We start from the raw sequence: 13,142 nt of genomic DNA on the forward strand, positions 1-13,142 counted from the left end.
TGAAGGAATTTTTTATTTGTTTTTATTTATTATTGGATAGGGACAGAGATAAGTTGAGAGGGGAGAAGGAGATAAAGAGAGAAAGAGATAGAGAGACACCTGTAGACCTGCTTCACTAGTGAGTGAGACTTTCCCCCTACAAATGGAGAGCAGTGGCTTGAACCCAGGTCCTTCTGCACTGTAATGTGTGTGCTTAACCAGATGCACCACTGCCTGGTCACAATTTTTATATTTTTAAATCTCCATTTTCTCATTTGTCTATAATGACTTTTGGTGAAAGAATATTAAGTTTTAATTTTTTAAGTTCTCTATAAAAAGCATACTTATTAATTGCAATAGTAATTTTAACAGGAAAAATGCACATAAAGACCAGAATTGAGGATGTTAACTAAACTTGTACTGCCCTTAGGTTATAATAGTTAATATTTAAGGGGGATGAAATACTTTATTGAGATGCAAGTCACATGGCATACAATTTAAATGATACAATCTAGATTTTTTAATTTTAGTTATTCATAGCACAGCTTAAGTTTTTACTGTTTTACTTTTAAAAGAAGTTTTTCCAAAACATTCTATCTCTAGCTCTCTCCCCTCCTCTTTCTAAAGATCCCCAACATCTCTCCACCCAGGCAACCTTTCTCCCCCAACAAGTTCATGGTTGCACCACTCAAATTGTTGGTCAGTAGTGACCTCAGAAAAATGTCTCCAGTGGCTTGCTTTGTTTTTGTTGTTGTTGCCTCTGTTTTGAAAAAAAAATGGGTTCCTATTTTTCTAATTTGTATTTATGTTTAATGCTTTCACAAGTAATCTAGGAATATATTCTCAAGACAAAAACTTGAAATGTCACATACTGATAAAGCTAGTCGTGAGTCTACCACACCCCCTTCTCCCTCAAGTCCCATTCCTCTGTCTGTTCGCAGTTGGGTGTGTCTCCTTCCAAACTTTTTTTCCTAGCTGCAATGGCATTCAGAGTTCATATCATGCAATTGCTTGCAAAACTCAGTGTGTGCAAAGAGCTACAGTTAGAAAACTGTCCTGGCACTAGTCATTACAGGATTCCTAGTTCAGATCCACTGTGGCCATTCGTCATCAGTCTGCTTCTAAGAAGGCTACTGAGAGTAAGTGTATGCTTAGCCCAACTGGGTCACAGACTTCCGTGTTATTAATGCCAATATCTCTACAAACAGAGGGAAAGAAAACCTTCTAAGGAAAAATTAAAACGCCATAAATTGCTGCTTAGCATCTCTCAGGTCCCTCACATCCTGCCCAAGCAGTGCTGATCAATACAACTAGAAGGTGTCATGCTCCTGCAGCCTCACAAAAGGTAATTGAGTTTGGAAGACTAGCATGGCTAGCTGCTCGGGGAAATAAGAATAAACAAGAGACAATTCAATGTGACAACAAATAACTCTCCAGCTCCTGAAAATCAACCTTTTCATAGATTCACAACAATATTCTTTCCTATAGTGAACTCAGATAACTGGGAAAACAAACAAAACGATAATCTCAGGAAAGAAAGGCAAGGTCTACTTTAGGGTCTCCCTGACTTCTCTAATCAATCAGGGAGAGGGAAACCCTCTTCACCCTCCTACTCCCCACCAGAACTCACACTTAAATGCCCACTCTAGTTTCTCCCACAAAGACTGGGAGAAATCACTACTATTTGCTGAGTGCCTATTCCGCTGGGCTCTGTGCTCAGTACTTTACATGCATTACATTGTCTCTTGCACAATAAAGCAGTGAATGGGGGATTTAACCCCCACACCCATTTTATAAACCAGTTAAAGAAGTAAAGAAGAGAGAAAAATAAAATAAAATAACTTACCTTAGCTCTCACAGCTGAGAAGGAGTGAAGCTGTGCTTGTCACTCGGGTCTGTCTGACTCAGCTGGTGCTCTTAACTCACAGGAGAGTCACACACTGTCTTCAAGTCTCTGAAGGGCTGTCATATGGAAGAGAGGGTAGGTGTGTTCTGGAGAGCTCCAAAGAGAAGGATTTGACTGTTAGTTGGGAATTACGCTTTCATTGGATGTGCTACAAATTCCCCAAACAACATGTATAAGCATGTCCAACTCTATAGGGAAAATAACATTATAAGAAGAGTAAACGGAACTGCCTTGCTTTAGGTGCTATCCTAAAGGATGTGAAGTCAGAGTCAAGGAGGGACTGAGAAAGACTGAAAATGGGCAGCATCCCAATTTTCTTAAATAAAGAAACTACAGACCGGTATCTTGTAAACTCCAGAGCTGTAACCTTAATGTCAATCCTCCAAGAGATTCAGCTGCAGATTGTGAAGCAGGTAATTTATAAGCACTTAGGACATAAGTGGTGAGAGGAGATACCTCAAGGTACTAGCAGAGCTGTATAAATTAGACCAGGTTCCCAGACTTGTGGTTATTACTAGCCTCCCCTACCCACCCCACCCCCAAATTGGGTGACTAATCAGGTTTCTTGATTTTTATTTTCCCTAATAAATGCATTAAGAAATAAAACAAACACAAATGACCATTTCATACGAAGGGATTTTCTTTGTTGTTGCTTTTTGTTGTTATTGATTTAATAATAATCAGCAATATCATAGGATAAGAAGGAATTTTCTAAAGAATAAAAGAGGAGGAAATTATCTCATAATAAGGGCAGTCCTTTGAATGACATATAATTTGTTTTACAAAACACTGATGGCACAATCCACAGGCTTTTTCATTGAACCCTGGGCTACTATATTTTTTTGTACAGGATGGGCACTTTTCCAAAGACCTGCTTTAAGGAATCACTCAGAGCTAAAATGTCAGCAGAGATAAGATCATGTACCTGCAAGACAGAAAGTCTATCTGGCCAGAAAGGAGAACAGAGGTTGACCTGAGTCTAAGTGAAGACATTAACATAGATAAAGAACATATCCAGTCCAGAGTTCAATCCCCCTCCCCATCCTCTACTTCTTATAGAAACAAAAATAAAAAGGGATCCATTCGGTGGTGCACTGAGTTGAGTGCACATAGTTCGAAGTTCAAGGACCAGTGCAAGCATCCCGGATCAAACCCCCCGGCTCTCCACCTGCATGGGGGTCACTTCACAAGTGGTGAAGCAGCTCTACAGGTGTCTATCTTTCTCTCTCCTTCTCTATCTCTCCCTCCCCTCTCAATTTCTCTCTGTCCTATCCAATTTAAAAAAAATGGGGGAAATGGCTTCAGGAGCAGTGGATTCGTAGTGCCGTTGTGGAGCCCCAGTGATAACCCTGGAGGCAAAAAGAGAAAAAAGAAATTAAAATTAAAATTAAAGTAAATAAATAAATCTTAAAAATGATAAAGGACAGTGTCCACAGGGCATGAAAAATAAATGTTTCCAAGTATGGATTCAAACCCTGCAGGGCTTGGCCTACGTAAGTGACCTATGCTGCCGCTTTAGATCACATGCCCACTTGTAGGAATTTGTGCCTGCTGACATTAAGCACTGGGACAGTAAACTGTTTCCTGACCTGGTGATCTCCAAGTAACTTCCATAGATTGACTGTATTCTCAGGGAGAATTTCTGATGGATGAATTAAAAATCGACTCAAGGTCTTAGAGAACGCTCAGCAGCAGAGCACAAGTTTTGCAGGCATGGGGTTGCAGGTTCAAGCTCCAGCTCTGTATCTGGCAGAGTTGAGTAAGCCTCTACTTTTATTCTTACAGATGCTCATAAAAAGTAATAACTAGTGTGTTGGGTAGTGGCAAAGCGGGTTAAGCGCACATGGCACGAAGCACAAGGACCGGTAAGGATCCCGATCTCCGGCTCCCTGCCTGCAGGGCAGTCTCTTCACAGGCGGTGAAACAGGTCTGCAGGTGTCTATCTTTCTCTCCCTCTCTCGGTCTTCCCCTCCTCTCTCCATTTCTTTCTGTCCTATCCAACAATGACAACATCAATAACAATAATAACTACAACTACAATAAAAGAACAAGGGCAACAAAAGGGAAAAACAACTAAATAAAAAGTAATAATTAAATATTTAAAAATATTTTATTATAAACTGACTCAATGCTCTGGGAGGATGTTCTACAAGAATATAGAAGCAAGCTACTATCCTTCATTCTATTCTAGTTAAACTTTTTACCAGTGGTGACAATATGGGCATGGGTGGATTTTTTTTTCCCTCCAGGGTTATTGCTGGGGCTCATTGTAGGCACTACTTCTGGTGACCATTTTTTCCATTTTTTTTACAAGACAGAAAGACATTGAGAGAGGAGGGGTGGCAGAGAGGGAGAGAGAAAGATAAACCCCTCAGACCAGCTTCTCTGCTTGTGAAGTGTCCCCTATGCAAGTGGAGAGTTGAAGGATGAACCAGATACTTCTGCAGGTCCTTGCACTTAATACTATATACATTTAACCTCATGTGACACAGTCCAGAACCTTTTTTTTCTTTTTTTATTAGTGACAAGATAATTATTTTGTTCTTTTATTTTCAAGGACAGACAGAAATTAAGAGGGTATAGGAGATAGATAGGCCGAGAAATATTTGTAGCACTGCTTCACAGCTCATGAAGCATCCCCAATGCAGGTGGGAACCAGGAGCTTTAACCCAGGTCCTGTGTAAGGTAATATGTGCTCAACAGAGTACACCACTGGGCCTGATTAGAATCCTTATACAATCATTCTAAGGTTAGAGAAACCTTTATGATCAGCTTGGGAAGTAATCTGACAGTTTAAGTCTCATGGCTTACACATAATATATCACTTTGCATTGGGTAGATCTCTCTGCTGCATTTCTAAGTATGACTAGAAAACGTCTGCACCAGCCACCACCCTGGGAGTACGGTTAAAAAGGCAAGTGTCGGGCTGGAGAGATAGCTCAGCAGTTAAGTTCACACCATGAGCAGAAACCCAGGTTTAAGCACCACATAGGAGTGCCAAGCTGTGGTACTGTGATAGCACACCCTTTCTCTCTGTCTCTATGGATGAAAATGTAGTCCATAAGTGATGAAATCTTACATATGTGAGATCCCAACTTAATTGGCTGATTGAATTCATATAAATGTTGCTTTGAGAGGGTGCTCACTTTTCAAAGTCTCAGATGCAAATGTTTCTGAAAGATGAGACTAGGGGAGCTGCATTATTTTTACCAATGAGATTCAAAAGCATTCTAGAGTTCATAACCACTGGCTTAAGTGTTTGTAGACTCTGACTTAACATTATCCAATACTGGGCTCCAACCCCAGAACTTCAGCATTGCACCTCAGCTTTCTTGTTAGTAAAATAGGTATAACAGCAGTACCTACCTCACAGACTTTTTGAATGCTGTGTACAAAAAATCATGTGTAAAGTGTCTGGCAACTAGTTGAAGCTCAGTGATCTCTCCTGGTCCTGCACACCTTCTCTTTTCAGCTTCAGCTCCTTGTTGCCAAACTGATCACTCTTTCTATACTTGGTGTTCAAACTCCTCAAGTGAGAATCTCTCATTGTTTTTTTTTTTTTTTTTACGATTAACTGCACTCATTGGGCAAAATTGTTATTCCAGGTTCCTTCCTATGCTGTTTAACAGCCTATAGGATGACTGCTCCAAGATCAGATGCCCTCTCCTGGTTCAGTCGGCTATTGCCAGGGGGTGGCAGGGGCACGTGGTACCAAACATAGCTGCCTATTCATAAGAAGCTGCTAGTCCCTCAGCTAGCGTCTGTGGATGGAAACTCCTTCGATGGGGCCCGTGGGTGTGGCAGGAATTTTGAGGCTTAGCTCGGCCAGTATACCTAGGCTTCTCATTTATCCAGGCTGCCAAAGGAATGAAGTGTTCAAGTTCATTGAAGTCTCTATTTAATTCCAACTTTTCATCTCCATCAGGTCAGGAATGCTCATAAAAAAATAATAAATAAATAAATAAAAACTAGACCATAGCCGGGGGCGGGGGAATAACTTAACCCTAATGAGACTGTCTGTCTATAGAACATGTTTTTAAAAGTTTTTCAAGGGACTTTCACATCTATTTCCTCATCAAAGAGCAGACTGGCAGCCACCAGCTGGATCCAGAGTGCAGACGGACTTTATCTGACCCATGCACTGTTTTTAACATTTTATATTACTTGGCAACATTTAAAAGTCGGGAGATTTCATATTAAAAATTGGGGGGGGTGATGAAGAACTGGGACTCTCCTTCTGGCATGGCAACGACCAGCTGCCACTGAGCAAGTTACTTTCTATAGTTGGGTATTGGCTCACCAGTGTGGTTCAGCACCCAGCCAGCCACCTTCTCATTTTCACAGTGACAGTGACTTGCTGGGTTCCTGTAGGCATTTGAAGTCTCATTTTTGCCTCGTAGCATAGATAGACAGGGAAATTAAGAACCCAGATCCTGAACTGTCTGAGTTAGAATCTTTTCTGTCTTTCACTGGCTTTGGAGCACTAAGAAAGTGACTGAACCTACGTACAGATGCTTCTTTGACACGTGGCAAACACTAAAAAAAGTACTAGCTTCTTTCATTGCCCTCAATTCCCTATCTGATTTTCTGACATCCAGAAGATTCTGAAAACTGAAATTCTGCAAGCTCATTTGACTGCAAAATTAGACCTGGATATACATGAGGCTATTCATTTATCCCATTTAGAAATATTGATGTGTGTGCATACAGAGTACTGCTCCAGATCTCACTCAGAGTGTTATATAGTATGCACTGTATGTACTGCACTGGTTTTCTAAAATCCTAAAATTATCAATTCCAAAAGAGAACCAATAGTTTCAGACATGGGATTTTATGGACCTGAAGTACTAGTTTGCATACCCACTTGGCAGATGAGAAAACTGAGCTCCTAAGAAGAAAGCAACTGTCTAAAAATCCCAGAGTCTGGTAAAGCAAATAGCATTGATGCTTGGGCATTAAGTTCACATTGCCTACTAGCATGATGACAATGCTATTATGATGCTTTCATGACGCTATCATGGTTCCCTGAAGAGTGTCACTATTTATAGAGAATAGAAAATCCTTCCCTTGTAGCATTCTTTGCAATTGTGTTAATCTCCACTAAACACTATTGGGTTAGGACTAGGATGGTATTATCTTTAATTTACAGAAGAAGAAACAGGCTCAGAGAAAAGAAGTGACTTGCCCAAAAGCATAGAGCAAAGGACAGACAGAACTGGAACTAGAAACTGAAGGCTGTGCTTTGCTTCTTAAACCCCATGATCAGCACAAGAAAGACATATGCTGAACTTCACACACACTAGTCCCCACTCTCTGCAGAAAATCCTAAAAATTTCAACATACCTGATGAAAGGAGTGTGTCCCAAGATCTCAGCAAATACAAAAAATGAGACAGCATGTCTGGGTGGACCTCATCCTTCCCAGCACCATAGGCAGCAATGTACAGACACCATCCAGTCAGAAGTCAGGGAGGGGAGATTTCTCAAATCCCAAGAAAATCACAGAGACCCTACTGTTTGCTCTTCTCTGTTGATTTTTTAGAAACTGACATTTACTTATGCCAAAGGCCAAAAGAAATGAAAAATCTACTGGAAAAGGAATTTCATCAGTTATGAAGCAATATCTTAAAGAAACCTTTGCACAGTATCAGTTCCCTGATTTGAAATGCAGAAGACAGAGACCATTGCTATTTCACATTGTTAGAACATCTGAGATCCACGAATGCAAACGAGCAACATGAGGACCTCTGGCATCCCCCTGCCTCAGCACAGGGAACCTTTGTGACACCACCACCAACTTAAGCAAGGGGAGTAAGAGGAGTCATACCATGACCCTGGTGACCTCGTGTCTCCCCTAAGCTTATGGCTTGAGTTCCTCCTCCTAACAAATCCACACTTCCATCATAAACCCACAGCGACCCAGATCTTTGAATTCAGAAATTCTTTCTCAGGTTTCAGCAAGGAATTGGCAGGCTGAGCTATTTCGGGACACTTTCTCTGCTGTGGATGCCACTTTCGGAATGCATCAGGAACATGCTAAGGACCTGGAGCTCTACATCGTGGACCTGTTTTCGGGTTTGCTCTCTCTCTCTCTCTCTCTCTCTCCCCTCCCTCCCCCTCCCTCCTCTCCCTCCTACTCTCCCTCTCCCTCTTTCTCTCCCTCCTCCTCTCCCTCTCCCTCTTTCCCTGGGCTTATTGTTTGGAGGACAGTCATTCTTGCCAACCTAATCCCAGGAGTCTGAGTACTTTGCCAGGCCGCAGGCTCTAAGAGACAGTGTGGTGGCCAGTACCCTCTGGGTAAGGGACACGGAGACACCAAGCAGCCTGGAAGGACAGAGATGCCCTGAGGGATGGCTGTGGTGGTCTGAGTCTGAACGTGGGTTGAAAAGGGAATGAAGGAGGGCAACAACATTTTCCATAGCTCTCATTTCTACAGTTACCACTTTCTAATCTGATGCAACTGGTTCAGCAGGCATTCAGGAGCCTGCGATCTCCGATCTCCATCTTCCTGTCCTAATATCCTCTGAACCTGTAAGTACTGGGGGCTCACTGATGCTCATGCTCTCTTTTGGGGATTGGGGGAGAGGAGACAGGGCCTGGGGAAGGTCATAACTATCTGACTCAGGTGTGGGGCAGGCTCATGCTGTTAGAAGAATTCCAGATACCCCCACCCCTTTCCCTGGCTGTTTCCTAGTTTAGAAAATGAAAATGCCTCTACATCCTTTCCCAAACCATCAGCACACTAGAAATTCCACCTGTCCTTCAGGGGCATCTGATCCTCAGTGCTGCACACATCTAATTTCTTATGTTGAACTTCATGAGAGAATGGTACCCTTGGCATTAGTTTTTTTTTTTTTAATGCAGCCACAGCCCCTGCTGGCTTCTCTGTCTTTGTATGCAGCAATTTTCAGAAACAGTGAAAGATGATATAAGCAGGAGGTAGAAATAAAAGCCTAAAACCTCCTCTATGGCAAGAAGGGAGAGCAGTCTTGTTTGGGTGGATTGTCAATGTAGTTAAAAATGCTGCCACTGTGGGGAAGCTCCATGCTATGCAATGAGATGGTCCATTTAATGCCTTCTTGTTTAGTGGAAAGAGGGGTGAAATATAGCTATGGAGCCCCCTGTCCCAGAGAATAAGTAGTGTTGGTGCTTTAATTTACTGCTTTCCTAAGAAATTGGATACTATCTCTAGCTAGAGTGTCAAACATTGAATCAGCTCTTAGAGCTGCCCCAAAAGGGACATTCAATCCCTACTTTTCTTTCTTTCTTTCTTTCTTTCTTTCTTTCTTTCTTTCTTTCTTTCTTTCTTTCTTCCTTTCTTTCCTTCCTTCCTTCCTTCCTTCCTTCCTTCCTTCTTTCTTTCTTTCTTTCCTCCCTCCCTTCTTTCTTTCTTTCTTTCTTTCTTTCTTTCCTTTCTTTCTTTCTTTCTTGTTTTCTTCCTTTCATTCATTTTTAAAGCACAGGGTGGCAAAGCTAGGTTTTGTTACCTCTCCTCACCCCACCCCCACACCAAGACAAAAATCTTTGTGAAAGTACACAGTCTGTTTGGAGGCCAGGGTGGAGGGTGTTGTTGATTGATAGAAAGTCATTTGGCAAACCTGCCATAACCCGTATTTTTGTAGTGACTTCTTCATCCATGAATAAGAATGGAACAAGATCATTAGATCTTATCCTTTGATTTCCACCCTGTATAATGAGCATTATATGTTGTAGAAAGCAAGGATAAGATGTTTGTTAGTTCCAGGCTGGCTACCCCTCAGCTTCTCGAGATGGAGAAATAAGTCAACTGATTTGTAGTCTACAAGAGTACTGGATCTGAGGAAAATTTAAGGAAAACTATGTTTATATTAGTGCTAGGGAAATTTACCTGATATCTGGTGGAAGCTGGATTTGCTCTCAGTTTATGGAAAGAAATAAGGCTAGAAACTTGGTTTTTGCTTTGACTACTCCTGGTTTATGTGGTCTCTGGAAACTCATGAAGTAGAAGCTCACTCATGCAAGATATATATAATTTGGTGGTGGGGGTCAAGTCCTTGAGTGTTGGATACAGGGAAGGAGAGAATTCTATATGATGAATTCTGATCATTACCAAAACAAACCAGGTTCTGACTTGGCAGTAACCTGAACTTTATGTCTACCTCGTAGCATTCCAGGAGTATTAAGAACATTCCCTTGCCCTTCCAAATCTCCTTCTCTATCCACTCCTAAGAGCTTGAAAAATCTTAAGTATATAATTCCTTTGACTCAGGGCCTTGGCATCAGTTAAAATGACAATCTTGTTGAAGGGGGGTGTCAACCTGTTAAGCTTCATCTGGACACATCCCATCTTGACAGCAAGTTTTGATATAGGGGGAAGAGAACTGAAAATCATGAAATTATTGTCTGAACAGAGATGTTCCTCAGAGTAGGAATCTGGAAGCAAGATTGTAGTCAAGGGCAAAAATACCAAGAATTTCCACAGGTAGAAAAAGTGTGTGTGTGGTGGGGGGGGTGTTCCTTTCTTAAAGAAATGGGATACAAGGCAACTCCCTAAAACAGAAATCTATGAGTTGAGAACTAAGATAAAGTCCACTTGCTGAAACCAGGGTACAGGAAGGAGGAAAAGAATATCCTCTACAGAAATGGAACAGGGAGAACATAGAAACTCAGGCTGAGTTACTTGAGCCACTGTGCTAGGGATCTCAAAAGTATTAAGAGAACTTAGTACAAAAAATCAAACAGAGCTAGGCATGTAGCATAATGGCTTTGTAAAAAATATTCTTGTATTTAAGGCCCTTAGGTCCCAGATTCAATCCCTACCATTACCATAAGCCAGAACTGAGCACTCTCTGGTCTTCTCTCTCTCTCTCTCTCTCTCTCTCTCTCTCTCTCTCTCTCTCTGGTCTTTCTCTCTCTCTCTCTCTCTCCCTCTCTCTCTCTCTCTCCTCTCTCTCTCTCTCTCTCTCATTTAAAATAAAAGAAATAAAATATTTTTACAAGAATCAAACAGATGAAGTGTTCTGCCCTCCCTCCCCATCAATCATTTTCTAGCCCAGAAAGTTTTGTCAAAGGAAGGCAATGCACAGGGATTTGGACTTTGAGATGCTGCCTCAACACTTTCCTTCCTCTAGGATAAGCATTGCACTCAATCCAGAGGCCATTCATAGTAGATACAATGCTTCACCTTTATTTTGTAAGGTACAGAGAAAGGTACCGCATGCAGAACCTCAGGCAAAAATGAAGCATTCCCACATCTATACAAGAACTCTTTCTTAGGGTGGAGTGGACAGTGTATGAAAGTAAGACTACCTCAGTTTTAACTCAGACACTGTTATCCCACTAGCTGCACAACTAAAAGCAAATCACTTAACCAGTCTGAATCTTATCAGGTAAATGGGGCACAGTAACAGTAGAATCTATCAGACAGTGTTCTGAAAAATGAGATGATGCATGCCTTACCCAGTACACAATACAAAGAATCAGCTCTCTGCTGTACTGTATCCATCCAGGGATGTATTATGGCAACAATATGCCAGTTCAGTACAAACCTAAGACCACCACGGTTTCAAGAACTCACCATTGCCACTCTTTCTTCCTAGTCTCACTAGATGATGACTTTCCCAAGCCCATCCTTTCACTAAATCAGCAGCCCCACTATCTACAGATTCACTTTTAAGAATTCATAAAATCTTCTCCTGGGTTTTCTCCAACCAAGACTAAGCTTCAGAATCCATTCCCTGATGGGGAAAGAGAATCATTTCTGAGCACATTGTGTCCAGAATGGTACATATCCTCACACACTAATGAATAGAGGAATCCCCACTGAGAATGTTGTGCTCTGCCTCCTGTGAAGTTGACTGCTACCTAGCCATGGCCTGACCCACTAAGCCCACTACTGTTCAACACCTCCTCTCTCAGGACATTCCCCTTTCTGGGCCCCAGGGTGTTACAGCTTCCAAAAGTTTCCCTTCACTTTCTTTCACTCCCTACACCCCTCCTAAGGAGACAGAATTTACTCTCTTGAGGGGTGTGGTGGCAGAGAGAAACTGCTTTCTGTGCAGGCATGCCCTCAGCATGCTCTCTGCATTCTAGCCCTCTTAAACATTCTTTCTCTCTCTATCCTCCTCTCTCTCGCTCGCTCTCGCTCTCACTCTCTCTCCCTGGGCAAGGGGAGAGGGAAGAATCAGACCTAGGTTTGCTCAAGTTACCTATAGAATCAGAAGATGGGCTCTTTCATTCTCTCAAAGACTAAGCAAGAATGGTTCTTGAATGCTTTCACTTTAAGACTTGGTTAATCTGCATACTCCAGCTATTATATCCACAAAGTCTCTAGGTTTAGGGGTTGACTCTGGAATCTGCACATTTTCAAAGATCCCCTGGGGCCACACTTTAAGAAAGAATGCATGCTAACTTGTAGAATGGGGGAGGGGACTCCCTCTGGGCACACCTGTAAAATGTCTTCCAATGTCTTGACCTTCTCATGGCCAGGCAGCAGCATCTAGTCTGCTTCCCAGAGACCTCAACCAATATGCAATATTTGGACTATGGTCCCCTATCAGCGATGCTACAGTTTGCATTACTAAGTGGACAGAGAACCCTTAACTAGAAGGGCTTTGTGCCTGCGGGCAATGGCTCTTGATCTGGCTTATGACTTTGGTCAACTCAAAGATCTTCATCATCTGTAAAATCTACTTCCTAGAATTAATCATAAGAATTTTCTATTTATTTCATGCAAAGTGTTTAGAACTATGTCTGGCCTACTTGAAGCACTTTTTGAATAGGGTCTGCTATTATTGCTACTTAGACACTTTGAATAATCATGAAGGATAGATGCACTCATGAAAGTAGAGAGTTCAAAACCATCATTGGTGGGGTCCTAGAGATATAATGGATAACTCAGTAGATAGAATCAAGATTTCAGGGGAGACCAAGAGTTCTCTGTCTAGGGAAATTCAGAAGCTCAGAAAAAAATATGGCAGTTTGGGGTCTATTACATTCAAAGTGTAACTAAAAACTCTTTTGCCTGACTTGTTGCTATAGATTTATGGGATTATAGGATTTGGTTATGGGCCTGCTAGGCCTAATTAAAGTTTTAGGACTCCTAGGAGACTGGCTGTGGCTCACACAGGCTGGATCTTTAGAAATACCATAGAGAATGAATTCCAATGCCAAGCACTCAGGCATCTGAAGGCTCAGTTACTCACACTGAGTGCTCCAGGGGTCATTGTAAGGCTGTGCTATTTTCTTTTCTGTCCCCAGTCTCTACTCGTTAATTGATT

At 41.8% G+C, this 13,142-nt stretch overlaps 1 protein-coding gene across 5 annotated transcripts in view; it reads right to left on the bottom strand.

The window, feature by feature from the left end:
* The window catches only part of RTL9 (retrotransposon Gag like 9), a 55,905-nt gene that overhangs the window by 8,623 nt on the left and 34,140 nt on the right, over positions 1-13,142 (bottom strand). For 2 of the 5 annotated variants that reach the window (XM_060183282.1, XM_060183284.1), the window contains exon 2: positions 1,826-1,971. The gene's annotated coding sequence lies outside the window, so the exon portion shown is untranslated. Of the gene's footprint in view, positions 1-1,825; positions 1,980-13,142 lie in introns of all 5 variants that reach the window. The other 3 variants (XM_060183281.1, XM_060183283.1, XM_060183285.1) reach the window with 2 other exon arrangements.

This window comes from Erinaceus europaeus, chromosome X (genome assembly GCF_950295315.1).
Source record: "Erinaceus europaeus chromosome X, mEriEur2.1, whole genome shotgun sequence".
Classification (NCBI taxonomy): domain Eukaryota; kingdom Metazoa; phylum Chordata; class Mammalia; order Eulipotyphla; family Erinaceidae; genus Erinaceus; species Erinaceus europaeus.